Source organism: Peromyscus maniculatus, chromosome 19, assembly GCF_049852395.1.
Source record: "Peromyscus maniculatus bairdii isolate BWxNUB_F1_BW_parent chromosome 19, HU_Pman_BW_mat_3.1, whole genome shotgun sequence".
Lineage (NCBI taxonomy): Eukaryota > Metazoa > Chordata > Mammalia > Rodentia > Cricetidae > Peromyscus > Peromyscus maniculatus.
In genome coordinates, this window is record NC_134870.1 from 31,631,605 (window position 1) to 31,658,878 (window position 27,274).

The window sequence follows — 27,274 nt, forward strand, 5'->3', positions numbered from 1 at the left end:
CTATGTGAGATGTGTTATGTTCATTTTATCACATGATGAAACACTACCTTCTACATGTAATTTCAATTTAGGCTCTTGACCTCGGATGTCTTTGGTGATCGGTGAGAGACCAGTGTAACAAGGGTGATCTGTAAGAGTGGAGTTGGGAAGCAAAAGAGGAATGTGGTGATGGAAGAGACAGTGAACGAGCTGCAATTTGAAGAGGATTCAGCCTGTCATTACTGTCTTTGAAGATGGAGGAATGTGCCATAAGCCAAGGAGTGCAGGCCATCATTAGAAAGGACAGGGAAGTAGATGCCTACCTATACCTTTTAAAAATGGGATGCAACTCTGCCAACACCTTAGATTTAGGTGAATAGAATTGTGTCAGCTTTTGATCATCTCTAGAATTGTAAGACAATAAATTGGTGCGTTTCTTTTTAGACTCCTGTAGTCCACGAGATAGCACAAATAGGAAGTGAATACAACAACATAGACAATTTTTCTGTTTTTTAGGGCAAGCACTTCAGAGACTATAGCTTATGTAAGTCTACAGTCCTCTTTCTGTCTTCCTTTTCATGCATAGCCACAGGGACTCCTGCTTTCAATTCAGATTTTGAAAACTGTGGGGTACCTGTTGTTGGGGATACCATGTTCCTATACACCAGCAGTTCTCAACCAGTGGCTTTTGACCCCTTTGGGGGTCAAATGACCCTTTCACAGGGGTCCCATATCAGATATTACATTATGATTCACAATGGTAGCAAAAATACAGTTATGAAGTAGCACTGAAGGATTTTTATGGTTGGTGGTCATCACAACACAAGGAACTATATTAAACTGTTGTTGCATTAGGAAGGTTGAGACGCACTGCTATAGACAGATAGAATGAGGTCCACTGAGTTATAATGTCATTTCATTCAGTGCAGCAGCAGCCAATGGGTAATGCATCGCCTTTCTGCTTTTTGTCAGAATTCTACCCATGGCAGTTCCCTTCTCTTCACTATTATTCTTCCTCCATTTCTTTTGCAAATACCTGTTTTCATGCTTTGCCATTTATGACAGACCTTGACTTGAAATCAAGCTTTGTATCTGCAGAAATTCAAACAGCCAGTAAATGTCTACTGAATGTTAGGGTGTCAGTGAACTCTGAGAAACCATAATCACTCCATTAGTAGGAACCTGGGAAGTCAGCTTGGATTCTTCACTTAAGCAGTGATGGTCCATATCACCTGTCACATCCAAACTGACGAAGACCGAGACTCCAGGCTCAATTCAAGATTTGTGAAACAGAACCACCTGGTAATACATTCTATGCTGTGCCATGTTCTTCCTGGTGTCAAGTGTCCCACAGTGTCCAATGTCATCAAATCGAGTTGTGGAATGTGAGGTGATTTTCTTTAGAATCTTCTTACCATTCCCTTGTGTATCAGTGTTAAGCCCTCTGTCCCATTATGCCTATGACACTTTCTAATCGGAGCCAGTCTTTCTTATTATAGGGAAGGCAGGTCTCAATTGGGCAACAGGATACTCTTAGCAGCTTTATGGATGTATAATTAACACGATACAAACTGAGTATATTAAAAGTGCATAATTCAAAGTTTTGACATGCCTCTGTATTCATAAAACTATCGCCATAGTCACCCTCCAAATTTGCTTGTGATCTCTTTCCACGCATGCCTGTTTCCACCTTATCTGCAGGCAATGGCTGACCTTTCTGCCATTATAGATTAAGCTGTATCTTTGAGAGTTTTATGAAAATGGGATAATATAATTTCTTTCCTGTCTGGGGTAGGGACCTGGCTAGGGGAACTTAAGTTGTTTGTTTTGAGTATACCCATGTTGGTTTAGTAGCCCTTTGTATGATTGTACTGATTTCTGTTCTCATTAATTTGTAGATATACATTTGCTTCCTCCCCAGCCCTTGGCTGTCAATAATAAAGAATGTGGGAACACCCCATCCAAATCTTTGTAAGGTTTTTATTTCCCTTGGGTGAATGTCCAGGAGTGGAATGGCTGAACCAGACATCAGGTGTGTATTCAACTTGGGAAATCATAAACACGGGTATGGTTCACATAAAGTTTCAAGTTGATTTTCAAAGTGGGGATACCACTTTATGATAATTCCTGGAGACTATGTGAATGCTGGTTCCTATAGTCAGTCTCTTCAAATTAAGGCACTTTTGTGCATCATGGTCATTTCAGTTCAATTTTTAACCATCCTTCCTTAGTGACTAATATGTTAAGCACAGTGAATTTTAGTATGTTTTCCACATTTTTATCATTTTATTAAGGTGTATTTTCAAATACTCTTTGCATTTTCTAGATTGAGTTGTTATGTTATTGATTCTAAAGAGTGCTTTACATACATATGTATAGATGTACATATACATGCTTATTTTAACAGATAATTTAAAAGTATTTTCTTACATCCTGAGTTATCTATTTCTTCTCTTGATTTCTAGAGCACAGGTTTTAATTTTGAGAAAATACAATTTATGAACTGGATTTATGTTTTGTGGTGTGTGTGTGTGTGTGTGTGTGTGTGTGTGTGTGTGTGTGTGTGAATGTCCAAGCTAAGAAATTATCCCCTAGCCCAACATCCTAAAGATTTCCCCTTTTATTTTCTTCTAGAAGTTTAACATTGTTAGATTTTAAGGTTATGATGAGAAGCTACTTTGAGTTAATTTTTGCCCGTGGTTTGATGTGTTGATTAAAGTATGGATTGTTTTGCATTTATATACAACCGACTCAGCAAGATTTATTGACAAAATTTGGTTTCCCTACTGAATTACTTTTAGTCCTTTGTTGAGAACCCAATGGCCAGGTGAATATGGGTCTAGGCTGCATTCTGTTCTACTCCTGTGGTCTGTGTCTGTCATGCCTGCCTCACACTGTCTCAGTTATCACAGCCCAGCATGTTGGCATCAGAACGTGTTTCTCTCCAGCTTCGATGTTGCTACACTGGCATTCCTAGATGTCATTTCACTTTCCTGTGAGTTATAGGACCAGGTTGTCAGTCAATGACAAGGCATGCTGGGTTGGTTTAAATTGCTTTGAATCTATAAATCAATTTGGAGAACCGACTTCCTAACAACATTAAGTCTATTGAACCAGGTAGATCTCTCTCCACTTATTTAGATGGTTGTTCACTCACTCACTCCTCCCAATGAACTCTAGCTTTCAGTATGCATATCATTTACAAATGTGTCTGCATTTATCCCTACATATTTAAGACTTTTCTATTATGGACTGAAGGTTTTAGAATTTAAATTATAATTATGACTAGTGGGCATATAAAAGCAATATATTTTAGATACTGACCTTTAAATCTTGTTATCTTTTCTATTAATTATTTGTCTATTGCTGTATAAACACCATGACCAAAAGCAATGTGGGGAGGAAAAGGTTTATTTCATCTTATACTTTGGAGTCACAGTCTATCACTGAGCAAAATCAAGACAGGAACCTGAAGGCAAAAACTGAACCAAAAGCCTGAGAGGAATGTTACTTACTCTTGTTCCTCATGACTTGCTAAGCCTGCTTTCTTACAGAATCCAGAACAACCTGCCCAGGGATGGTATTGCCCATTGTAATTTGGGCCCTCCCATATCAATCATTAATCAAGAAAATACCTGATGGACTTACCTAAAGGCTAGTCTTATAGAGACATTTTTTTTCAGTTGAGAGTTCTGTTTCTCAAATAATCTATATTGTGTCAAGTTGACATAAATCTAACCAATGCATCTTTGAACTTTATTAGCTGTAGGTGAGTTTTGAAGATTCAAAGATTCTGTCAGATTTTCTTTAATGTATGTAGAAGAAGGGAGTGTATGCATGTGTGGGCATGTGTGTGTTCATCTTATTTGGGGGGATAGGGTTTCTCACTAAATCTGAGGCTCACTGTTTTGACAAGGCTGCCTAATGAGTGAGTTCTAGTGATCCTCCTGTCTCCACCTCTCAGCATCAGAGTTATAGATGTACATCACTGCTCCCAGATTTTATGTGGGTCCTGGGGATTAAAATCAGGTCTTTATATTTGTGCAATAATCACTTTATCCACTGAGCACTATTCCCAGGCCCAGCATCATGCTGCTTGCCAATAAAGACAGTTTTATTTCTTTCCATTGTACATGTACCCTTTCTTGTCAGTTATAACCAGCATGGCTCTGTCACATAAAGGTGAAAAGATTAGACATCCCTTTCTTGTCCTTGATATCAGTGGGAAGTACTATAGGTTCATAGTTATGTTTAATGTCATATTTAAATCTGGGGTATACTTTATTTCATGAGAAGATTTTTTATATTCATTGTTTGAAAATATATTAGATATATAAACATTTAGATTTTTTTTTTTTTTGGTTTTTCGAGATAGGGTTTCTCTATGTAGCTTTGCGCCTTTCCTGGAACTCACTTGGTAGCCCAGGCTGGCCTCGAACTCACAGAGATCCGCCTGCCTCTGCCTCCCAAGTGCTGGGATTAAAGGCGTGCGCCACCACCGCCCAGCTAAACATTTAGAATTTTAATATGCTTCTGGTAAATTGAACCCTTTAAATTTCAAATGGTATTATCTATTTTATCCCTAATAATATGTTTTACTCTGAAATCTATTGTCTATCTTAGTATAGCTGTGTGGTGGTTTGAATAGGTATGGTCCCCATAGACTCATGTGTTTGAATGCTTGGCCTATAGAGAGTGGCACAATCAGGACATGTGGCCTTGCATGAGTAGGTGTGGCCTTGTTGGAGAAAGTGTGTCACTGTGGGGGCAGGCTATGAGGTCTCACATTCTCAAACTATGCCCAGTGTGGGACATAGTTGACTTCCTATTGCGTGCAGATCAAGATGTAGAATTCCTTCTCCAGCACCATGTCTGACCAGGCTGCCTTGCTTCCTGCCATGATGATAATCTACTAAACCTCTGAAACTGTAAGCCAGCCCCACTTAAATGCTTTCCTTGATAAGAGTCACTGTGGTCATGGTATCTCTTCACAGCAATAGAAACCCTAAAACAAACTGTCAGCCTACTGTTGATGAAAGTTAATAAAACATATCTTTTTACTTTTAACTTATTTGTTTCCTTGAGGAAATGCAGATTATATTTAGATAATTTACATTTATTATAATGATTGGTTGCTGGGGATGATGTGAATGTGTTGCTCTGATTGATAAATAAAATGCTGATTGGCCAGTAGCCAGGCAGGAGGTATAGGCAGGACAAGCAGAGAAGAGGATTCTGGGAACAGGAAGACTGGGTCAGGAGTTGCCAACCAGACACAAAGGAAGCAAGATGTAAAAGTACCAGTATGTAGCATGAATCTTAAAAAGTTCTTATTAATAAAATCAAACCTGAGGCCAGTTATTGGGGTGAAATGCTGGAAGATTGGAAAGACAGAACAAGCCACAGCTTCCTCACCTGGCCAATTCCATAGGTGGTCCTGTTTCCTCAGACTGGAAGCCTCTGTGTCCTCATATCCGAATGGCTCTCAGCTGAACTGTGCTGCTAGAAGCCTGAAAGCTTAACCAGGCCAAATGCTTAACCAGCCAAATGTTTCTAGTTTCTGGTCCTCACACCTTATATACCTTTCTGCTTTCTACCATCACTCCCTGGGATTAAAGGCTTGCTTTCTGGGATTAAAGGAGTGAGTCACCATGCCTGGCAGTTTCCAATGTGGCCTTGAACTCACAGAGATCCAGAGGGATTTCTGTCTCTGGAATGCTAGGATTAAAGGTGTGAGTGCCACCATTTTCTAGCCTTTGTATCTAGTGGCTGTTCTGTCTCTGACCTCAGATAAGTTTACTAGGGTGCACAATATTTTGGGAAACACAATACCACCACACCAGTAAGCCACAAGGCATGTGGCAACTTATAGATTAATAGAAATGGGTTAATTTAAGATATAAGAACAGTTAGCAAGAAGCCTGTCATAGCCATACAGTTTATAAGTAATATAAATCTCTGTGTGTTACTTGGGTCCAAGCGGCCAGCCACAGGGCCTCAGGAGCTGAACAGAACCAGGGAAACTTTAGCTACAATTGGTACAGTTATTTTTAAATCCATTATCTTGCTCATTTTGCATTCATCTTTTCTGTTCTTTTTCCCACTTATTTTCTCTGTTCTCTCTTAATAATTTTCTTACCATTCTATTTATTCCCTTTTTGAATTATTAGTAATATATTCTTAGTGTTATTGTTTTAATATATGATTTATACCATACACTATGAACTTTTCATGCTCTGCTTTTGAGTATCATATTCTACTCTGCAGATAATACAATAAATTTGCAATATTGTAACTATCTCTTCCCTTCTTACTATATTATGGTTGTCTTCACTTTCACATATGTAGTGAACCTAACCTGATATTATATTATTATTTATATTTAAAGTTATGTTTCAGAGAAAGTTACATAATAAGAAAAATGTTACTTCTTTTTCCCATGTATCTATCATTCTAACAGTTTTAATTCTTTGAGGGTAGGCACATTTCCACTTAGTACTATTCTTTTCCCTGAAGGGTCCTCAGCAATATTTCTTATAGAGAAGTCTGTTGCTGCTAAATCCATTCAGGTGTTCTATGTCTGAAATCATCTATATTCTCCTTGATGTCTGGAAGTTATTTTTCCGTGGTTCTGCTTTCTAGGCTACAGCACTTTCAGCATTTTAAAGATGTTCCCCTATTGTCCTTCTGCTTGTGTGTTTACCACTGAGAAACCATGCTGACCTCAGCATGTCCCTCTTCACAGAAAATGTCTTGTTTCTCCCTGAAAATTTAAAGATTTTCTTTTGTCAATTTGATTATGATGTGCCCTTATCTAGTTTCAACTAGTTTCTTAGATTTGTGACTATGATGTTATAAAGTAAAAATTTGTGATGTTTTTATCTAAGTTAGCATGTTTAGTGATGGATTTCATGACGTTTTCATAAGTATGTATTGCTATATTTTATTCTTATTTTTTTGATATTTTTATGTCATCTCTCTTTTCTCTTTTCTTTCAGAGACACCAAATAAATATATTAGGCTTTGTGAAGTTGTCTCATAGTTTTGTGCCTTTTTCCTTTCAAAGATCTTTTCTACACTAGTTCATTGTTACTTCTGTTTCTGCCTGCAGGTTCATAAAATATTTCATATGCAACATCCAACCTGTTATTCAGCCATCAGCACGCTCTCCTCAATCACTGTGTTCTTCAGATCTACTGGTATGATTTCAGTCACTTACATATCTTCTTTGCCACTATTTAATATTTGGTAAATAAGAAATATATGGCATTTATGACTCTCAGTGCTCTATCTGCTAGTTATAGCATATAAGTCAGTTTTGAATTGATTAATTGTTGCTTTTTATCTGAATATAAGGTAAGTATTTTATGTTTCTTTTTATGTTTAGTAATTTTCTTATTGAAGACATTTTAAATTTTACTTTGTTGATATTTTTGTATTCCTGTAAACATTTCTGAACTTTGTTCAGGATCACAGTTAAGTTACCTGAAAACAACCAGACAGCTTGGGATTTGCTGTTGTGCTGTTGCCTATTCGTATGTTTTATGTGGCAGTAACCCATGCTGGGACAATTATTCACAACTTCCAAAGCAAGGTCTGTTTAAGACAAATTGACTAAATAACTCAAGAATCTTGAAATTTTCTGCTCTAGTAGGTTGAAACAGGTATCTGGCCTGTGTACACCCTGACTCTAAGTCCCTCTAACACTTTTGTGTCATTTCATTCTCCATCCTCAGGGATTTTCTTCACATACATATGATGACCAGTCATTACTTTTCTGAGTACTTGGTGGGAAACATCTGCATATCTTTTGGTTCCTCATCCTTTTTCATATTCATCTCTGGTTGTCTATTCTCTGAATTATAGCCCCCTTGTTGTCTCTGGACTCAAGAGAGTGTCCTCGGGTCTGGTAGTCCTACAGGCCTGACCTGAATTCCTTGTCCTGTGTCACTGACTGTGAATGTTGACAGAAGGCTGGAGGGATTGGAGCCCATCTACATGTTTCTCTTTGGAGAAGATCAAAGCCCTTTGCTGTGTAACACACTCTCCAGGCTAAAGTTTTCTTAGGTGGAATGGGACACCTCGTCCCTGTCACTTCATGTCAGCTACAGTGAGACATGTACAGCTAGTATTCTTATATAATTAATTGGTTTCCTTATACTTATTTTTATAGTTACCTTCTATTTGTGGTAATTAGTATTGATTTTCCATTTTGAATAAGCCATGTAATTTTTCGTTTTAGGCAAATAAATTGAAGTGTAGATGAATTAATCAATTTCAAGAAAAATATTTAGAAACCGGCAATAAAGGTTAAAAGAGACATGAGAAATTACAAAATAGTAGTAAGAAAAACCACAGGAATTTGGAGAAATAACACCTAAGCTTCAGGTCACAGTGGGCCTTGTAATCCATTCAAAGAGGCTTAGTTGAAGACTCAGAGCCTAAGATGACAGTTGAGCTCAAATCCATTAGGTTTTTGGGGGCATACTGTTAAGGATCACAAACTTTCTTGGTTTCTCAAGATGATCAGATTTCATAGAGTCTACCAAAGGAAAGAAGAGGGTAGCCACACAGATGAGTGCTAGAGTGCTTGCCTAACATGTTTGTGGGACCCTGCACCTATTTCAGGGGAAATGAAGGGAGAGAAAAGGCAAGACATTTTGCATGACTAAGTTTTAAAACAATGCCCAGTATTTTTTGATGGCGTTTGCTCCACAGCTCTCTCACAATGTGGAGTATTTTGGTGTTTTGCCACCAGGAGGGTGGTGTGAGCTTGAGAGAGTATGTAAAATGCCACATGGAAAGTTGCTTTACTTGATTTTATTCTGCAAGTTTGAGTAAAGGTGGAAAGGGATGTACATCACCACCCACTGCTTCTTCTATGGCTCTGCGTCTATATTCAATTAACAAAATATTTCCAGTTGTTGATAGTTAGGTGACTCCAGTCTCCTTGAGGAATAGAACAAAATCTGAATTATATTTATGAGGTTGATAAGTCATTCCATGTAAAGTTTAATTTTGAGCTTCAACCATAGGTTACATGACACCAGCTAACAATTTGTACTTCCTTCTCCCCCCTTACAGACATCCTTATAAAACAAACTAGTCCAATGACTGTCTTCGTCATCACTGCATTGCAGGAGCAAATTAAAAGCCTGGGGCATATCAGGTGTTCCGTAGGTCTTTCTGGAAGAAGGGAAAGAAGGAAAGAAGAAGAGGGAATAATGGAGAAACACAGTCTAAGGGGCAGTTGAGTCTTCCAAATAGGATGTGAGCATAAGACCAGAGAACTGATCTGTTCTTGGTTACTGTATTCCTTGCCTGGCCCACAGTGCTTGATGCGTGCTTGTTTGTTGAATGCGTGCATCAGAGATTACGTACACAGTCCTTGCATTTCTGTCTAGTGAGGACAGCCGTGACATACTCATATATGATTATAACTACCACGATAGGTGACAAAGCTGCACAGCATTAGAAAAAAAATAGAACATGGATCAAAGACAAACAAGTCTTGACTTGTAAGGGGGCATTTCTCAGGCCTGACCTCAAGGGTGAAGAGAAGTTGGTTAAGAGATCAGTTGGGAGACTCAGAAAAAATGCTTACCTCTTTCACAAGGTTCTATGGATTTTCTAATTTTTTTAATTATTGAGATTTTGTAACCCAACATTAAGTATTTATAAATTTTCTCACACTGGAGTGGCCACTATCACTGCATCACTCAGCCAAACAGTGTGTCTGCACTGCACCCAGTTTTGAGCTGACCAGTCACATGACCCAGAAGAAAAAGTCAGATCTCTATGAAATTGGTTAAGGGGAAAATACTTCTGGAGCATTCTCCCTAAGTCAGATTTTCTCTCAACATCTAGGAGTTGTCATATGACCTTCTGAGCTAGAACTGTCTGTGTTTACCTCACAGAACATGGATCATTTGTTGAATTTTTCGAGACAGGGTTTTTCTGTGTAGTTTCAGTGCCTGTCTTGAATCTTGCTCTCTAGACTAGGCTGGCCTCAAACTCACAGAGATCTGCCTTGCTCTCTGCCTCCTGATTGCTGGGATTAAGCCATGCACTACTATTGCCTGGCTCATGGATCATTCTGAAGAAGAAGACTCAAGGAAGCAAGAAGAATCCAGCTCTGCCTCAGAGGAACAGGACAAAGATACACCTGCCCAAAGAAGGCCAGCAAGGTGGGCAGCTGCTGCAAGATGGGTGCTGTCTTCAGCACTCTGGCTTTTAACTAAAACATGAGTAGGTTCCTGTCTATGTGTTCAAACTCTCTACTTCCCTTCTCCCACTCCATCCTATCCCACACCATCCACACATCTTAGTCAACATCCCACAGCAATTTCAGTTTCCTTCCTGTTCCTCAAGCAGTCCAGAACCTCCTGCCTGAGCTTTGGTGTGCTCTTCTAAGAACACCATAGAACAAACTTCTTTCCCCTCTTCCGTACAGAGCCAATGGCTGCCCCATCAGAAAGGCCTCCTGGAAGCTTATGAACATCATTAATTTTTACTACATTCTTTCTCAGCTCCCTGTGCTGAGTGCAATCCTGACAAGGACAAGGGTGTTGCGTATGCTATTCTTCAACTCTAGCTCCAGCACTAGCAATGGTCCTTTATATGTAGTAGGTGTTTGGTCAATACTTTAAATACATGAGCTAAAAACCAGACGCTATGTTAGGGAGCAGTCAGTAAATTAATATGCTAATTAATTCTAATAGGCTCATTAGCTTTAGAACAAAGTAGCTAAGTGGTTTTCTGTGAAACATAGAAAGTAATAGTTATGGGTGATGTATATAGGCTTCTGCGGGCACAATCCCTGTCACAGACAGACACAGCAAGGGAACCTTCTGTGATCCCCTAAGGATCTGTCTTTTTTATTTGATGGAAACAAAACTTGTTCTAGTTTGACCTGGAAACCAAGTGTGTTCAGCTTAAACTCCCTTCTAGCCTTGATATAAGTTTATTCTTTGTCATTTGCCTGGTACAGTTGACTGCACCAGCCCCCTGCCAGCCTGCCTGGTCATGATGTCTCATACTCACTGTTCCCAATTTGGTCAGAGCTATGTCCCTAACATAATATGCCAACCCGACTTCTGCCGAAGTCAATAATTATGCAGGTTCATCAGCCTAGAAGGTCAGCAGATATTACAGGGGAGGCAGGTTTGGTTGATGAGAAATCTCCTGCACTGATAGCAACTTGAACATCTATTATTGCTGAAAACAAAACAAGAGCACAGCAGCTCTCTCCTGTGATTTATTCTTTGAGAGTGCTGGCGGAGGATGATTGCATCAGAATCACAGGCTTGCACATTAGGCTCTTGCCCACCTGGACTTGTACCCTTCATCAGGAAGGAGCAGCGTCTCAGTGACCAGACAGGAAAGGAAGTGAGGAATAAAGGAGCTATTACTAAAGGTCTGAGAATGGGTGGTAAGGCCGAGCCGAGGAGGATCATGCAGGCAGAGGAGCCGGGTTTGAATGGGAATCTTAGCCATCTCTGGCTAGAGGACCAAAGGCAGGTCCTTCACCTCCTCCTAACCTCAGTTATCTGCTTATGAAAATGAAGATATTATTTTTGGTTGTGAGCCTAGCCTTTAACGGCTGAGCCAGAGGGGAGGTAGGGGTAGGGAACTGGGAGGAGTGGAGGGAGGGGAAATTGTGCTCCGGAAGTAATATATGAGAGAAGAAAAAAAAATGGCATTCAATTCATTGACTGTTGTGAGCACAATAAATATACAACCTTTTAAACTAAAAATTACTTTGGCAATAATAACTATTAGGCAATAATAACTATTAGTTATATTTCTAAATGCTTTCCTATTATTTCTAGTAGATTTTTGGGAAATGGTAGAAAGCTCTGGGCATTTAAAGGCCTGTGAGTCTTTGAAGTGCAGTGCCCAATAGTTAGGAAGACAGTTATCAGAATGGTGGAAAAAATTAGGTACCAAAAACCTGGGAGGGAATTGTCTTTCTCTCACTCATCAAGTACACACCAATGGGCAAAGTTCTGCACAACTCTGTCATTTTCTTCGCACATAAAATAGGAATCCTGAGCAGTTTCTGTATAACACATTGCAACATTGCCTGGGAGCAATTAATTCAACATGCTATGGAATTGGCGGGGTTATCTGTACAGTGAAATCACCGTTTGGCCTTTAAAGCGTGAGTTCTGCCAACTGGCTTATCGTCTGAGATACTTTGTAAACGTGGCTCTCTGGTGCCTAAACTGCCTCCCAGTTCTACAGATCAGAAACAGTGCATGGGCAGTTTCATTTTCATTTTCAGGAGCTCTGAATGCTGCTGCTGTGGCAGCTTCCTCCTGCTCCTCTTCCCCCTCCTCCTCTCCCTCCTCCGCCTCCTTCTCCTCCGCCTCCTTCTCCTCCTCCTCCTGCATCAGAATCCCTCTATTAGCCCTGGTCTATAACTTGGTTTATAGATCAGCCTGGCTCCCGTTCTCACTGCAGCCCCCTTGTCTTTCCTTCCTGGGTGCTGCCACTGCGGGTACACTCCACTGTACCCAGCTTCTGGGCGCTTTCTCTTACGTAGCCATGGCTGAGAGGATGGCCACAGGGTAAAACACACTGTGCTAGCTTGTCTATAGAAGAGATCCTTCCAGATCCTGTCCAGCACCAAGATGAGTTCCTTGTTTGCTTTTGGGGCCTTTGTTCTCTTGTTCTCAACTGTGCACAGGACCAAACCCGTGGCACAGCTGCCATGGAGTCCAGAGCACACAGTGCCAGGCTCTGCAGTAAGGCCACACGCTGGGGAAAGAGGCTCAGTATGTCAGGGAGGTTTACTGGTCCCTTTCCTCTCAATATGTATTCATGGTGCCTAGCCTACAAATCACCATTCACACCAAGCTCTCACCACAACTTCTTATTTATTTATTTATTCATTTATTTATTTTCATTTTTCTTTATTAAGAAATTTTCTACTCACTCTATATATCATCCACAGATCCCACCTCCTCTCTCCTCCCATCCCCCAGCCATCCCTCCCAAGCCACCCCGCATCCTCACATCCCCCAAATCAAGGTCTCCCATGGGGAGTCAGCAGAGCCCTGCACACTGAGCCTAGGCAGGTCCGAGCCCCTCCCCACTGCACCAAGGCTGCACACAAGGCGTCACACCACAAGCACCGGGCTCCCAAAAGCCTGCCCATGCACCAGGGACGGATCCCACATGGGCTTCCATTAGTGTGGCGGGTCATCTCTTCGCATCTTCCCATCATGATCTCGACGTCCCCCGCCTGCAGAATCCCCCCTCTCTCTCATCGATTTCACCACAACTTCTTTTCTTTCTTTCCTATCATGTGTGCAGTGATTCTCACAGAAAAAAAGTAAAAAATATTTCTATTTCCTTATGGAAAAATCACTTCCCAAAGAAAGCCAGTGTGGAGTACCAAATAAAGGGGGGGAAAAAGAAGTTCAGAAAGAGTGTTATCCAGAGAATAGTTTATTGCTTATTCTCGGTCTTTCCTGCTCAGAATCACCAAGGATAACTTCTAGTGGACTTCGGGTCTGTTATTATTATGGAAGGCTGCATCAGGTCCTTGACTATGCAGAGCATCGAGGTACATACAAATAAAGCCCACCAGTCATGTCACCCAGTCTGTACTACACCAAGTGGAAACTGACTTTTTGCCTGCCTGGGAGCCGCAGGGTCTTGGTGGTCCCCAGATGTTGCGGCTTGGCGTGCTTTTTCAGCGGGGCTAATACAATCATCCATTTGCTAAAGGCACAACTGTGAGAATAGCTCAGACCGCCTCTGCTTCAGAAGGTCAGGCAGCTATTAAATTTCCACTCTTCAATCAGCCTCGTGTCTCTTCCCCGAGGACCAGTACGGGAGATTTTCTCCCCTCTGTGTGAATTGTGTTGGGTCTATTATTGAATTTTCTGCTGGTGAATGAGGAAATAAAGGAGACACGAGACACTTAGAAAGTACATATCCTGCATTCTTTTCAGAGTGGCCTAGGAGACACTGTACAACCAGATTACTTTAGGGCTTTATTTATTTTTTTAAGAGAAAATGAGTGGCTTCTATAGGATTATACACATTTGAAAACATTCAAATGATAATAATTGAAGTCATCAGAAAGCTAGTTTCATCAATGGTAATGCCTTCTGAGACACTGGGTACATTATAGGGGGCGGCAAGAAGAAGGATAAGATGTGAAGTCCGAGGTCGATGGAAAACACATCTCTGTGAGCTCCGCTGTTTGCTGTGCTGTTTTGCAGATTTTCTTGAGGGCTCTCATTCACCCTCAGCCCTTCCATTCTCTGACAGCACAGCAGTACAACTTACGTCCCTCCTTTGAATAGTCTTAAGATTGGCAACAGCATGACATTATTATTATTATTATTATTATTATTATTATTATTATTATTATTTCTATGCTCTAGGCAGTGAGCAGATGGATCACTTAACAATCAAATTTTACTAATACCCTTCTGAAGACCATTATCATTTTCCTGTTTTATGGAGAAAAGCTAGGGCTTGGGGAAGTAGTTAACTCGTTCTTGACAGTTGGGGGCTGGCAGAAGCAGAGCTTAAATCAGGTGACAGGCATTAGGACCTGTGTGTTTCAGCACTGTGCTGTGAGTCCTTGTTCCTCCTACCCCTGCCCTTACTCTGCAAGGCCTCACCAGGGGTCCCTCCCCACCAAGTAAATATTTGTAAGAGAAATCTCAGATAATGGCCCTTCCTCTAAATGACTGGCAGCATGCTCTTGTTTGAACTTTGCTCTTATTTTCACAGCACTCAGGATGTACTTAGATCTCTGCATTTCTTTTGGTATTTATTTTAACCAGTTTTAACACTTTACTAGACATGTTCATTCATTTATCCATTTGTTCATCCATCCATCCATCCATCCATCCATCCATCCTTCCACCCATCCACCTCTTCACTTCAACATCTCTTGCTCAATACCTATCTACTACCCAGTAGACTTCAGGCACTGAATCAGATGCTTGGAATAAATATTGAGCTAACTAGCTACTGTTCCTCATCTCATTCAGATAACAGCTTAGCAAGGGAGACTGAAATTATTCCGATAGCCGCCCCAATACCTAGCTCCAAATAACCAAGTATCACAAATAAGGTCAGGGATTTGAGTACATCAACTAGGCGGTCCTGAATTGGTCTTGGAGAATTTCAGAGGCCTTCCTGTGGAAGACCCATCAGAGCTGATAGAAGGATGTACCATCTCCAATAAGAGGCATCACTCATTGAGTATGTGCTGTGTGCTGGACTTTGTTTGAACCCATTTTTCATAAAGTAACTCAAGACAACCTTAATGTAACCACAGGTAGTATTTTTCAGAACCAGTACTTATAAGCATGTCCCACTCTCTGCCCTTTTTATAGCTGAAGAGGAAAACAATATTGCAGGCATAGGATTTTGAAGCTGAGGCATAGAAACCACAGAAGTATGGGAAGCAGGGTGTGATGAACACAGAGAAGGATGGCTAGGGGCTGCAGAGAGATTTTCCATTATTCCTACGTTTTATGAAGTCACTATCTGTTTTTATGCTAGGAGAATGATATGATTAGATCCATCTTTTCAAAAATCCTGTTGGCTGTGGCTGAAGAGATGGCTCATCAGTTAAAGGCCCTTCTTTTGGATAGGACTCAATTTTGATTCCCAGCACCCACACGAGGCAGCACAAATGCTTGTAACTCTAGATCCAGGTGACCTGGCACCCTCTTCTGTCATCTGCAATCATTGCATTCACGACCACATACCCACACACAGACCCCCTCATGAATGTGCATAATTAAAAATAGTAAAACATATCTCTTTGGCTGTTGAGACCGAGGAAGACAGGGATGGTGTTGGGGGTTGCCAGTAGGGGACTATTATTCTCTTACAGGAAATGGTTTGGACTAGGGGCGGGGGATACCTCTAGAGGTGGAGGTAAATAGAGGGCTTCAAGGATATTCATGGGCAGTCCTGTATGATGTAAAACATGCAGAATTATTGGGTAAAATATAGTCTTTAAGTTGCTCCCATCCTTCACTACGAGATCTCTGTTGGGAGAGTTCAGGTGTGGTTTCTCAGTCTTTGATGACACAGGGTCTCGAGGCTGTTGGGGTGTGTGTGGTTCACCAGCAGGCAGCAGAGCTAACCATCCTGGCAAACTCAGAGGCACTCGACACTGATGGCAGACATTAGAAGGCCTCAACTCAGCAAGCTTGGAGTTTCTTCAGTTTTGAGTCAGGAAAGAAAAAAAAATACTAATAAATTCTGTAAGCTCTGAATGAAGAGTTAAAGGGCAACATGATTAGACTTTATAACTACAAAGTTTAGGTCTTATTGGCCTAGCATGCCCATAACTACATATGAGCAACATAGACCTAGTAGGTTTTCAGCCACTCAAGAGGCTTTTCAACCAAATGGAAAAGTTCTAGGGGCTACACTTCTTGTTTGCAAAGATTACAGTATTCCAGAGTAGGCAGACGTCCTGCAGTCAGGTTGGATTACCACCACCCCCCCCCACCAGACCCTGTAACCCACAAGCCCCACCCCTCCCAAACCCACCCACCATCCGAGACTGCAAAAGATTACAGTATTCCAGTGGATGTTATATTCAAAACATTCAGACAGAGGGGAAGATGCTCACACACATAAATAACAGTGGTATTTGGGTCCACACAAATACACACACACACACACACACACACACACACACACACACACACTGAAGCAGACATTGGAAATGCTTGCCCCACCATGTTGGGGGGCGGGGGTTGAGCGTCATCCTTCTACTTGTTAATCTCCAAATTGTCAAGTTGAATGTTTGAAGTAAAGCTTTTTCATTTCTTGGGGGACACGTCTTATTCTATGTGGTTCAGGGTCAATGCTTAGATTTAAATAATGGAACAAAATGATCTCAGATCCAGTCAGAGTGGCTGGCTGGATGTGACTAGGAGGTAATGGGAGTTGAGAATGATGTCTCTGGATCCCCACACTCACAAATACGAGGCATAGAGACTAGAAAGCATCAAGCTGAATGTGACTGTGGCTCTGTGGAATCCCAGGAAGCTGTGACTTCCGGCTAGGGTGGAGCCTCCCACTGCCTCTCCAAGAATGAGCAACACCTCCTTTGAAATAATGTACTTTCAGGTACAGCACTTCTGGGAACATGTTCTCCTCAGATTGTCACACAGTCCTCTCAGAAGGGTGGGGACAACACTGTAAGTTCCATTTCAGGGGTAGAGGGAAATATAAATTCAGCAATCTATAGAGCAGAAAGGGCCAGGAAGAGGCAGGGCTTAGTAGCAACCCTTTGGCTGGGATCAACTCTTAGGTGTTTGCCCACTGCGAGGCATTCTCCTCCCTCCCTCTTCACTCATCTCCTCTCTTCTCTCTCTCTCTCTCTCTCTCTCTCTCTCTCTCTCTCTCTCTCTCTCTCTCTCTCTCTCTCTCTCTCTCTCTCACTCGGCCCCCCTTCCTTTCTTCTTTTCCTCTTCTCAGTCTGTGCTTATGAAACACTTCTGTGAATAACCCTACTGTGGTAGTCACTGATGAGAGAACCCAGGCAATAAGCCAGATAACCAGAGCCAAAACAAAACACAACTGTTCCTAGAAAAGAGAAGACTAGAATTTCTGAGCCAAATGTTAATAGTGGTGAGCCAGAATTCAGATAATTGAGGTAAATATGGTTTGTTTTGTCTGTTTGGCTTAATTAGCTGAAAAATATCCTTATTGCTATTTATATCTTGGTGCTGGAACTCCAACCCACAAGATAGCCCTTCTCTGGAGAATACATTTCAGTGATCAAATGCTTTCTCAATTACCAATTATAAAAAGTACTCTGAAGGTTAAATGACATCATACACTGAATTGCTCCACATATGGGGAACCATCCGTGAGACTCATCAATGTTTATTTTAAAGTGGAAGTTGAAATGTTAGGTGCAAGGATGAGAGGGAATGTAGGAGGGGCCTGCAGGGGACCAATAATTGTCACATCTTTGCCATTGCAGTGTATTCACCAAAAGGATGTCATGGCACTGGGCCATGACATCAATGTACTCCCCCTGAGTCCTGTAGAGTTTACAGGTCCATGTTACCAAAAAAAATGGGGTTACTCTTGTACCCCATCCTCAACACACACACAAGCTACTGAGTGTCCTTGTTATTTGCAGGAAATCCCCTTCCCCACTAGATAAGGAAGGGATTCCCTTTCAACCTCTTTGGTTGCTGACTTCACCAAGCAGGAAGGCTGGGTTTGGAGTTAAGTTTTTAACATGTGATAATAATGTCACCCCCCACACACACACCTAAAATGAGCAGTGGACAAGCTTAGGACCTTAGGTAGATGCCCAATAATTCAAATTCAGTATTTTTACATTTGTTTTTATAAGACTGATTCACAATTAAAATAATAATATAAGATTTCCTTTCAAATAACTTTTAGTTAAAAGAGGAGGTGGTCAAATGAATAGAAATATAATGCAACTGTGTTTAAAATAAGGATAATATGATTAGATATTGACAGTTTCACAAAAATCAAAGCCATAGTATTAGAATGAGCAAAGCTTGGAGACTGCACTTATAATCGAAGTGGCTGTCCTACAGGGTCACCTGGTGTCTTGAAGTTCCTTTGCAAATTTATTGACTCATTCAACTGTATTTATCAAATATTTGTTCGATATTTGACATCAGACTTAACCCTCTACAATCTTCCCATAAATATTTTGGAGACATCCTGACAAAGAGAGCCCAGAGGTGAAAACCAAGTAAAGCTTTGGATTTTTATTTTATTTACACACACACACACACACACACACACACACACACACACACACACACACACACACACACGTATAAAACATAATTCTTTATTGATTCTTTGGGAATTTCACATCATGTACTTCAATCCCACTCACCTTCCAGTCCCTCCATATCTGTCCCTCATCCCTGCAGCATCTCCCAAAGAAAGCACCCCCCAAATTAGCTAAAAACAAAACAACACAAAAAACACCTTATCTTCTATCTTTCCCATCTCTCCAACACCTCTTCGTTCATCCTGATGGCACTGAGAGGGGTGGTGTGTCACGCAGTACATCCTTTTGTTCAATCATCCCCACCCACAAATGTTTATTGCTATGAGTCATAGGTCTGGTTCAAGGCCACTGGATCTTCACTGAAACTCCTCTCTGATATCCTGTTGTTAGCCCTAGTCATGGGGATTCTGCGACTATCATTCCTCAGGACCAGTCCCTTCAAGTACTCCAGCAGGTCATAGAGTAGTTGTTAGGGTGAACCAACCCAAGGCTCAAGATGTGGGTCTGGGTGGTAGCTGAGCTGGTCAGTCTGGGCCATTCCCCTTCAGGTGAGGGGCAGAGCCAGATCTCCTAGGCCAGTGGTGAGGGGTGAGGCCATCTCTCCCTAGTGTGTGGGGAGGGGCAGCTCTCCCATGAGGGTTTTGAATTTTCAAAACCAGTTAAATCAAATTGTTCAGTGGCTAGAGAACGATTACAGTAAGAAATGACATCATGAATGCTTTGTTGGTTTGTTCATTTTTACTAACAAGGAAGTGACATCTGCAAAAGGTATGCATTGGTCTATAGGTTAAGAACCAACCAATCCAATTTGGATTGTTCACAGTTATTAGACTCTTTTAGAACTGGTAAATTTAAAAAATATTAGAGGCATTTAAAATTGAGAAATTTTCTTCCCTACAACTATGCTGCCAAGTCATCATGAAAGAAAGTCCCAGGCCCAAATCTTCCACACTAGAAAGCTTCTCTCTGGTTGTGTGTGTATGGCCAACACTTCTGTCACCCCTCCATTCTCTTTGGTGGAGAGCCCTGGGTAACATCAAAATTAAGGCCAAGGTACCCAGTGCCCATAGGACAGCCACCACTCATTTGTTTGTATAGTCTCCAAGCTTTGGTTATTTTAATATTGTGGTTAGGATTTTTGTCAAATTGTCAACAAGTTGTATTATCCTTATTTTAAACATAGTTCCATATTTCTATTCATATGACCACCTCCTCTTTTGACTAAAAGTTATTTGAAAGGAAACCTTACATTATTATTTTAATTGTGAATCAGTCTTATAAAAACAAATGTAAAAAAACTGAATTTGAATTATTGGGCATCTACCTAAGGTCCTAAGCTTGTCCACTGCTCATTTTAGGTGGGGGGTGACATTATTATCACATGTTAAAAACTTAACTCCAAACCCAGCCTTCCTACTTGGTGAAGTCAGCAACCAAAGAGGTTGAAAGGGAATCCCTTCCTTATCTAGTGGGGAACAAGGACACTCAGTAGCTTGTGTGTGTGTTAAGGATGGGGTACAAGAGTAACCCCATTTTTCTGGTAACACGGACCTGTAAACTCTACAGGACTCAGGGGGAGTACATTGATGTCATGGCCCAGTGCCATGACATCCTTTTGGTGAATACACTGCAATGGCAAAGATGTGACAGTTATTGGTCCCCTGCAGGCCCCTCCTACATTCCCTCTCATCCTTGCACCTAACATTTCAACTTCCACTTTAAAATAAACATTGATGAGTCTCACGGGTGGTTCCCCATATGTGGAGCAATTCAGTGTATGATGTCCTTCAACCTTCAGAGTACTTTTTATAATTGGTAATTGAGAAAGCATTTGATCACTGAAATGTGTTCTCCAGAGAAGGGCTATCTTGTGGGTTGGAGTTCTAGCACCCAGATGTAATAGCAATAAGGATATTTTCAGCTAATTAAGCCAAACAGACTAAACAAACAAACTGTACATATAATTTCACCATTTATTAAACATGGAAGCAAACTTGCGTACTAATGAGATGGGTGTGCATGTTTATTTTATATAGAATTGAATCTTGGCTAAATTTTTGATACTGTAGGATACAGATCATCTTCAGTATTTTTCAGAGATGATTGATAACAATTACTTTGTTATTGTCAATGCTGAGAATATTGTTGCTCTTAAACATAACAGGGCAGAAGCATGTCTAAGGCCATTTCAGAAACTGTGTATAATTCCACCCAAATCCCAAGCCAAAATTCAGCTAATGATTTTTTTTTATGAAACACAAAACTACAACTCAAACAGCAATTTTTAAAACCAAATATTCTAATGCAATATAATCCTAAAATATGCCAGTTTGATGCCTGTATGCTAAGGATACTTACACAATGGTAGGGAAACAGTCTTTGTTTTCCATAGTTAAGTTGTTATGAGGAGAAACACTTTGTTCATATTGTAAAAACATTGCAATGTAGAATATACCAAAAATCATGGACCTGAGATGCTTCGGGCAGCATTGGTTGGCATTATCTGAAATGACAATACACACTGTAAAAGTGTGCATGTTGTGTACTCAGAACCAAGACTTCAGAAACTTTCTTAGATGGATCATGTGTGAACTCTGCTGGAAACATGTTCATTCATGATCCTTTGATTTTTCCATTATTTTTCTGACTGTTGCACATTCAGAAAATTTTCCCTCTTGACAATTTTTTTGCTGTGACCTCCATGTTCAAGCTGTGTGACTTCTGTGTAGGGTCCTGACCTCACAGATTAAGAATCTTGGGTCTAGCTTCTCACCACCCCCATCAGACCCTGTAATCTACAAGTCCCACCCCAACCCCCGAACCCTCCCATCCCCTGAGATTTCAGCAGCTGTCTGAGACACAGATACCATGCTGCCTGCACCAATCACAGGAAAGCGCTCCCCCCACCCCAGGCACTGACTGCATGTATTGATTGGAGGAAGAAATGGTAGACGCCAGTGCAAGAATACATTCAACAATGTAAAGAGCAACATGGCACCACCAGAAACTAGCAGTTCTGCTACAGCAAGACCTGAACATCCCAACATAGAAGAAGCAGAAGAAAACGATCCTAAAAATAACTTTATGAAGATAATAGAGGCCTTTAAAGAGGAAATGGAAAATTCCCTTGAAGAAATTGAGAAAAAGACAAATGAAAATTGGAAGAATCTGGGGTCTAAACCACAATTTTTGGAAGAAGTAAGAGCTAAAATGTGTCTATGCCAGGACTTAATGTTACTCATGCATTACTTTACCAAGTCTTGTCTAAAGTTTCATTTGTTAAAACAATACAGTAAAATCAACTTTTTTTTATTATTTTGGATATACAATTCTATGAATTTTAACAGAGAGATTGTTAAAACACTATTAAATCAGGGCACAATATTTTCTTTTCTTTTCTTTTCTTTTTTTTTTTTTTTTTTTTTTGAGACAGGGTTTCTCTGTGTAGCTTTGCGCCTTTCCTGGAGCTCACTTGGTAGCACAGGCTGGCCTCGAACTCACAGAGATCCGCCTGGCTCTGCCTCCCGAGTGCTGGGATTAAAGGCGTGCGCCACCACCGCCCGGTGGGCACAATATTTTCATGACCCCATAAAAATCTCAGCTATTACTTTGAAGTTACACTCTCTTCCCATGAATGTATACATGGCAAACAATGATCTAGTCTGTCACTGGAGTTTGTTTTCAGAATGTTGTATAAGCAGAATCATACACTATGCTACCTTTCATTTCTTTTACCCAGTGCGGTGTCTCTGAGACTCCAAGCTACTGCATTTATGAGTAATTCGTTCTCTTCAATTATCTAATGGTAATTTTTTAATGGATGTGACATTATTTATTCTCCAGTTCTCGTGGGATTTTCTCAACTTGGAGGCCATTATAAGTAAGACTGTTATAAACCTTTGTCTACAATTTTCCTATGGGCATAAATAGTCACCTTACTTTAAAGAGTGTGACTGTTGGGTCGTCTGATAAAACTACATACAAGAATTTATCAAATTATTTTCCAAAGTGTATGTTTCATTTTGAATTCCTTCCAGCAATGTAGGAAAGTATTAGTTGCTGTGTATTAGTTGCTTACCAGCACTTGAGGCTGTGTTGTGGTGTGTGTGTGTGTGTGTGTGTGTGTGTGTGTGTGTGTGTGTGTGTGCGCCTGCCTGTGCTTGTGCATGCATGTGGACCTGTGCATGTGGGCCTGTGTGTTTGTGTGTCTATGGACTGTGTGCATCTCTTTGGAGGCCAGAGGACAGGCACAGGTGTTCTTTGCTTTTGTTCTGTAAGACAAGAGGACAGAATTGCACCCTGACCTGGAGTTTGCCAGGTATACTAGGCTGGCTGGCCAGCAAACTCCAGGGATCCAGCTGTCTCCATCTCCTCAGTCCTAGGCTCACTAGCACTTGCCACTACTCCTAGCATTGTTATGTAGGTTCTGGAATGAAACTCACATCATCATACTTTGATAGCAAGCGCTTTCCCAGCAAACTATCTCCCAACCAGTGTTGTGTTCTTTTTACTATCTCAGTTTATGAGTGTGGAAACCAAGGCTTACAAGGAACTAGGAAATCACTGTAGCCCTTGTCTATGCAAAACTAAGAATGAGGATTTAACCCCAGGATGGACTGGTACATTATTTGAGAAGCTGTGTCTCCATGTGCATTTGTCTTTGCAAACTGTTTTTGCAATCATATGCCTCAATACACCCCTCTGTGTATTTCAGAGCTGGAGGTGCTTCGCATCACTCTGAGTGTGTGGGGAAACCAGAGGATGGGCTTCAGTGGGAAGAGCTCCTGCTCTCAAGGGGTGCACAAGACATGGGCTGGCAGGTAGATTAAAGATGGTGATGTGAATTTCTCCTGTATGAATAAGTATTCAAGGCAAAACCAAGATCCACACAAATGTCCCTATGACCTTTTCCTTTCTTTTTGCCTTTTCCTCCCACAGGGTAATCAGTTCCTTTGGATGGTCCAGAAAATGGCAGCTCTTTTGAACTATTTCTACAGATTTGAAAAGAGAAATATTTTTTTGCTCTCTTTTTCCCTCAAGTTTATTTTTTCATTTTCTTACCCTTGACCTATGGTCTTAGAGCAATTTAATCTGTAATGCATGCTCCCAGCCACAGTAAAGCCACAGAAGAACTTGAAAGACTGACTGACAAGTCATTCAAGTACATGACTACATGTACTACTGACAAGTACATGAGTACAGGTACAGACAAGCATGCCTACACACACGTGCCTACACACACACACACACACACACACGCACGCACGCACGCACGCACGCACACACACACACACACACACACACACACACACGCACACACGCACCTTGACTCTATCTCTTAAATCACATGTAGATCATACACATGGAAATCCAGCATCTGCTGATAATTTGTTTAAATGATTTTTCCTTGGAATTTTGACCTTTCTGTGTTTATTTCTAGGCACTTGGATAAACTGTACTCAGTTGATAATAAACTGGAAATAGGAGATGCTGAGACACAGATACTGTGAAGCAAATTGCCTTTCCTAAACGGGTTGATTTTCATCTTTAAAGGTCATAAATGAAAACCGGTCCACCTTTGGTACCATCAAGTGTCAGCTGTCTGCCCATGTGTGTGCTGGCCTTCCTTCTCTGGCACCTCCCTTTTTTTTTTTTTTTTTTTTTTTTTGCTGGCCAAGCTCTCTTCCTCTTGGGAAGGTACTTTGATTGAATATACAATATATTATAAAGTCATGTAAGGAGAATTTAAGTTCTGCTAGGGTATTCCTCCTTCAGACAGCTTTATGTATAAGAGAAGTACACTCTGAAGTAGACTTTTCGGTATTTCCTTATAGGCTTCAGGTAGACAAGTATCTTGCAGAGGGTGGGGAGTAGATAAAAGATGGGACCTTTGGAATTTGCTTCTTTGGCCTTTCCTGTGAGTCTTGGGGAGTCTGTTTCCTGCTTCTTTCCCATCTCTTCCAGGAGGCATGTTCTGCTTCTTTTATATGTATGTGTCTAAACTTTCTATCATGTCTGGAGAAAAATGAAACTGAATTTCTTCCTAATGCCATGCTTAGAGACAGACTCTAGACAGATTTAAATCTATAGAGGAAATGATAAGCTTATATGCTGGATAGGGTTTTGTCAACTTAACACAAACTAGGGTCATTTGGGAAGAGGGGATCTTCATTGTGAAGAAGCCCCTACCAGCTTGACCTGCATGCAAGTTTGTGGAGATTTTCTTGATTAATGATGGGTGCACTAGGCCCAGCCCATTGTGGTGCTATCAGAAGCCACCCTAGGTGCTATAAGAAAGCATGCTGAGCGAGTCATGAGGAGCAAGCCAGTGAGCGGCATTCTTCCATGGCCTCTGCTTGCATTCCTGCCTCCAGGTGCTTGCCCTGTTTGAGTTTCAGTCTAGAGTGTGACATAGAAGTGTCAGCTGGAAGAAACCCTTTCCTTCCCAACTTGGTTTTAGTCTTGGTGTTTTATCACAGCAATGGAAACTCTAACTAAGACAAGAAAGGGGTGCAAGGATCAAGGAAATTTGGCTCTGACAGATCTAACCATGTGTTCTGGGGAGGAGTCCAGTAGCATTTGAATTTTGTCCTGGAAAAGCCATTGAGTGTTCAGAGCTTAATGGGCTCCTATGTGGCATCTTAGGGGGTAGGAATGTTGAGAGCAATGTAGATAATGCAGGCCTGGCTTGTGAAATTTCAGGGGGAAGCAAAGACTCTACTAGGGCCTTTGTGTGATATTTTGAACCACTAAGAACCACTAAAGTGAAACATTTGCTTTACTGGGACAATATATACTCATCAGCTAGGACTACGAAATAGTGGTGATTAAGACAAGACTAGCTCTGGAGAGATGGCTCAGCAGTTTAAAGCTCTGACTGCTCTTCCAGAGGACCTGGGTTCTGTTCCCAGCTCCCCACATGGCAGCTCACAATTGTCTGTAACTCTAGTTCCAGGGGATCCAACACCCTCACACAGACATACATGCAGGCAAACCACCAATGAAATAAAAATAAATAATTTCCAGGTGGTGGTGGCACACACCTTTAATCCCAGCACTAGGGAGGCAGAGGCTGGAGGATCTCTATGAGTTCAAAGCCATCCTAGTCTACAGAGCTAATCCTAGGACAGCCAGAGCCAGAGCTACACAGAGAAGCTCTGTCTCAAAAACCAAAACAAAACAAAGCACCAGCTTCATTGAGGGGAAATCTTCTAGGAAATGTTTTCTCAGGGTCAGTGCATAGAAGCTATGGTCCAGATACAGCTGCACCTGTACCTTGTGTGGGCAGCTGGTCTTGATAGTATCTAAGAGTCTCCCAGGTGGTACTGGTCCTGAAGACATAAGGAGGGCATGATGGAGAGCAGCTGAGGCTTGGTCAGGAGAGGCCATGGGTGAATATGAAGCCTTAGTGGAGGCAAAACAAACAAACAAACAAGCAAACAACCAGGACAGAAAGGGTCATGGAGAGAAGTTGAGGCTTGATACAATGGGACAGATTCAGAGTCCCTGAAGGGACTGCAGGAGAAGCTATTGGGGGGAAGTGCAGCCCAGTTGCAGCAGAGACCCCAGCATTATAGAGATGCCAGTATCATGGGTTGACCATCAAGGGCAGCAGCAGGTATGGAACAAGAAAAGCTGCCTGTGCTGTGCATGGCAGAATGGGAGAAACAGGACTCTCTGGAGTCCAGAGGATCATGAGTGGGTCTCAGGCATCAAACACTGAATTTTTTACACTATTGAAGTTTGATTTTGCTTTGATTCGATTTTGACTGTGCCCTACTCCTTCCCTCTTGAGATAAGAAAATATTTAACCTGTTTTGATTTTACAGGAGCAAGCCAGCAAAGCAGCATTCTTCCTTGGCCTCAGCATCAGCTCCTGCCTCCAGGGTCCTGCTCTCTTTGAATTCTTGCCCTGATTGATGGACTGAGATGTGGAACTATAGCTGGAATAAACTCTTTCCTACTCAATTTGCTTTGGGTCATAGCTTTTATCCCAGCAACAGAAACCTTAGCTCTGGCAATGTAATAAAAGAAAATGTAGAAGAATATCTTTGCTGCTTAGGGTAAGAAAGTGCTTATTGAGCAAAATATCAAAGGCATACTAAAAAAGATTACTGCATTTATCTTAAAAATGATAATTTATTTAGTGAGGGGCAACATGAATACTTAGATGATAAGCGAGAAAATATTTGTCAATCTGAAATTGGCAAGATATTGCTGACTTATATCAGAAAAAAATCTTATATACCATCAAGACAACAATCCAAGATCCCCCCCAAATAACAAAAGTATGAATAGACCACCCCAGAAAGGTGCTGGAAAGACCATAGCATGGAAAACCTGCTCAGTCATGCTTTGATTATGATGTATTAGCTAACCTGAAAAAAATTAACTCAGGGTACTTTTAAAGCTGGTTGTGTGGGAAACCCTGACCTCTTCTGGTATCGCTGACTGAGGAGACCGTCAGGGAAATCACTTGGCACAATTCAGTCAAACCAAGTC

General features: G+C 41.2%; 1 long non-coding RNA gene across 1 annotated transcript; it reads left to right on the forward strand.

Moving 5' to 3' along the window:
* Positions 1-27,021, forward strand: LOC121824017 (uncharacterized). Its single transcript, XR_013046062.1, has 4 exons — positions 1-1,369; positions 1,901-2,011; positions 7,091-7,178; positions 26,602-27,021. It is a non-coding gene; the product is annotated as an uncharacterized LOC121824017 (long non-coding RNA).
* The last annotated feature ends 253 nt before the right edge of the window (positions 27,022-27,274 follow it).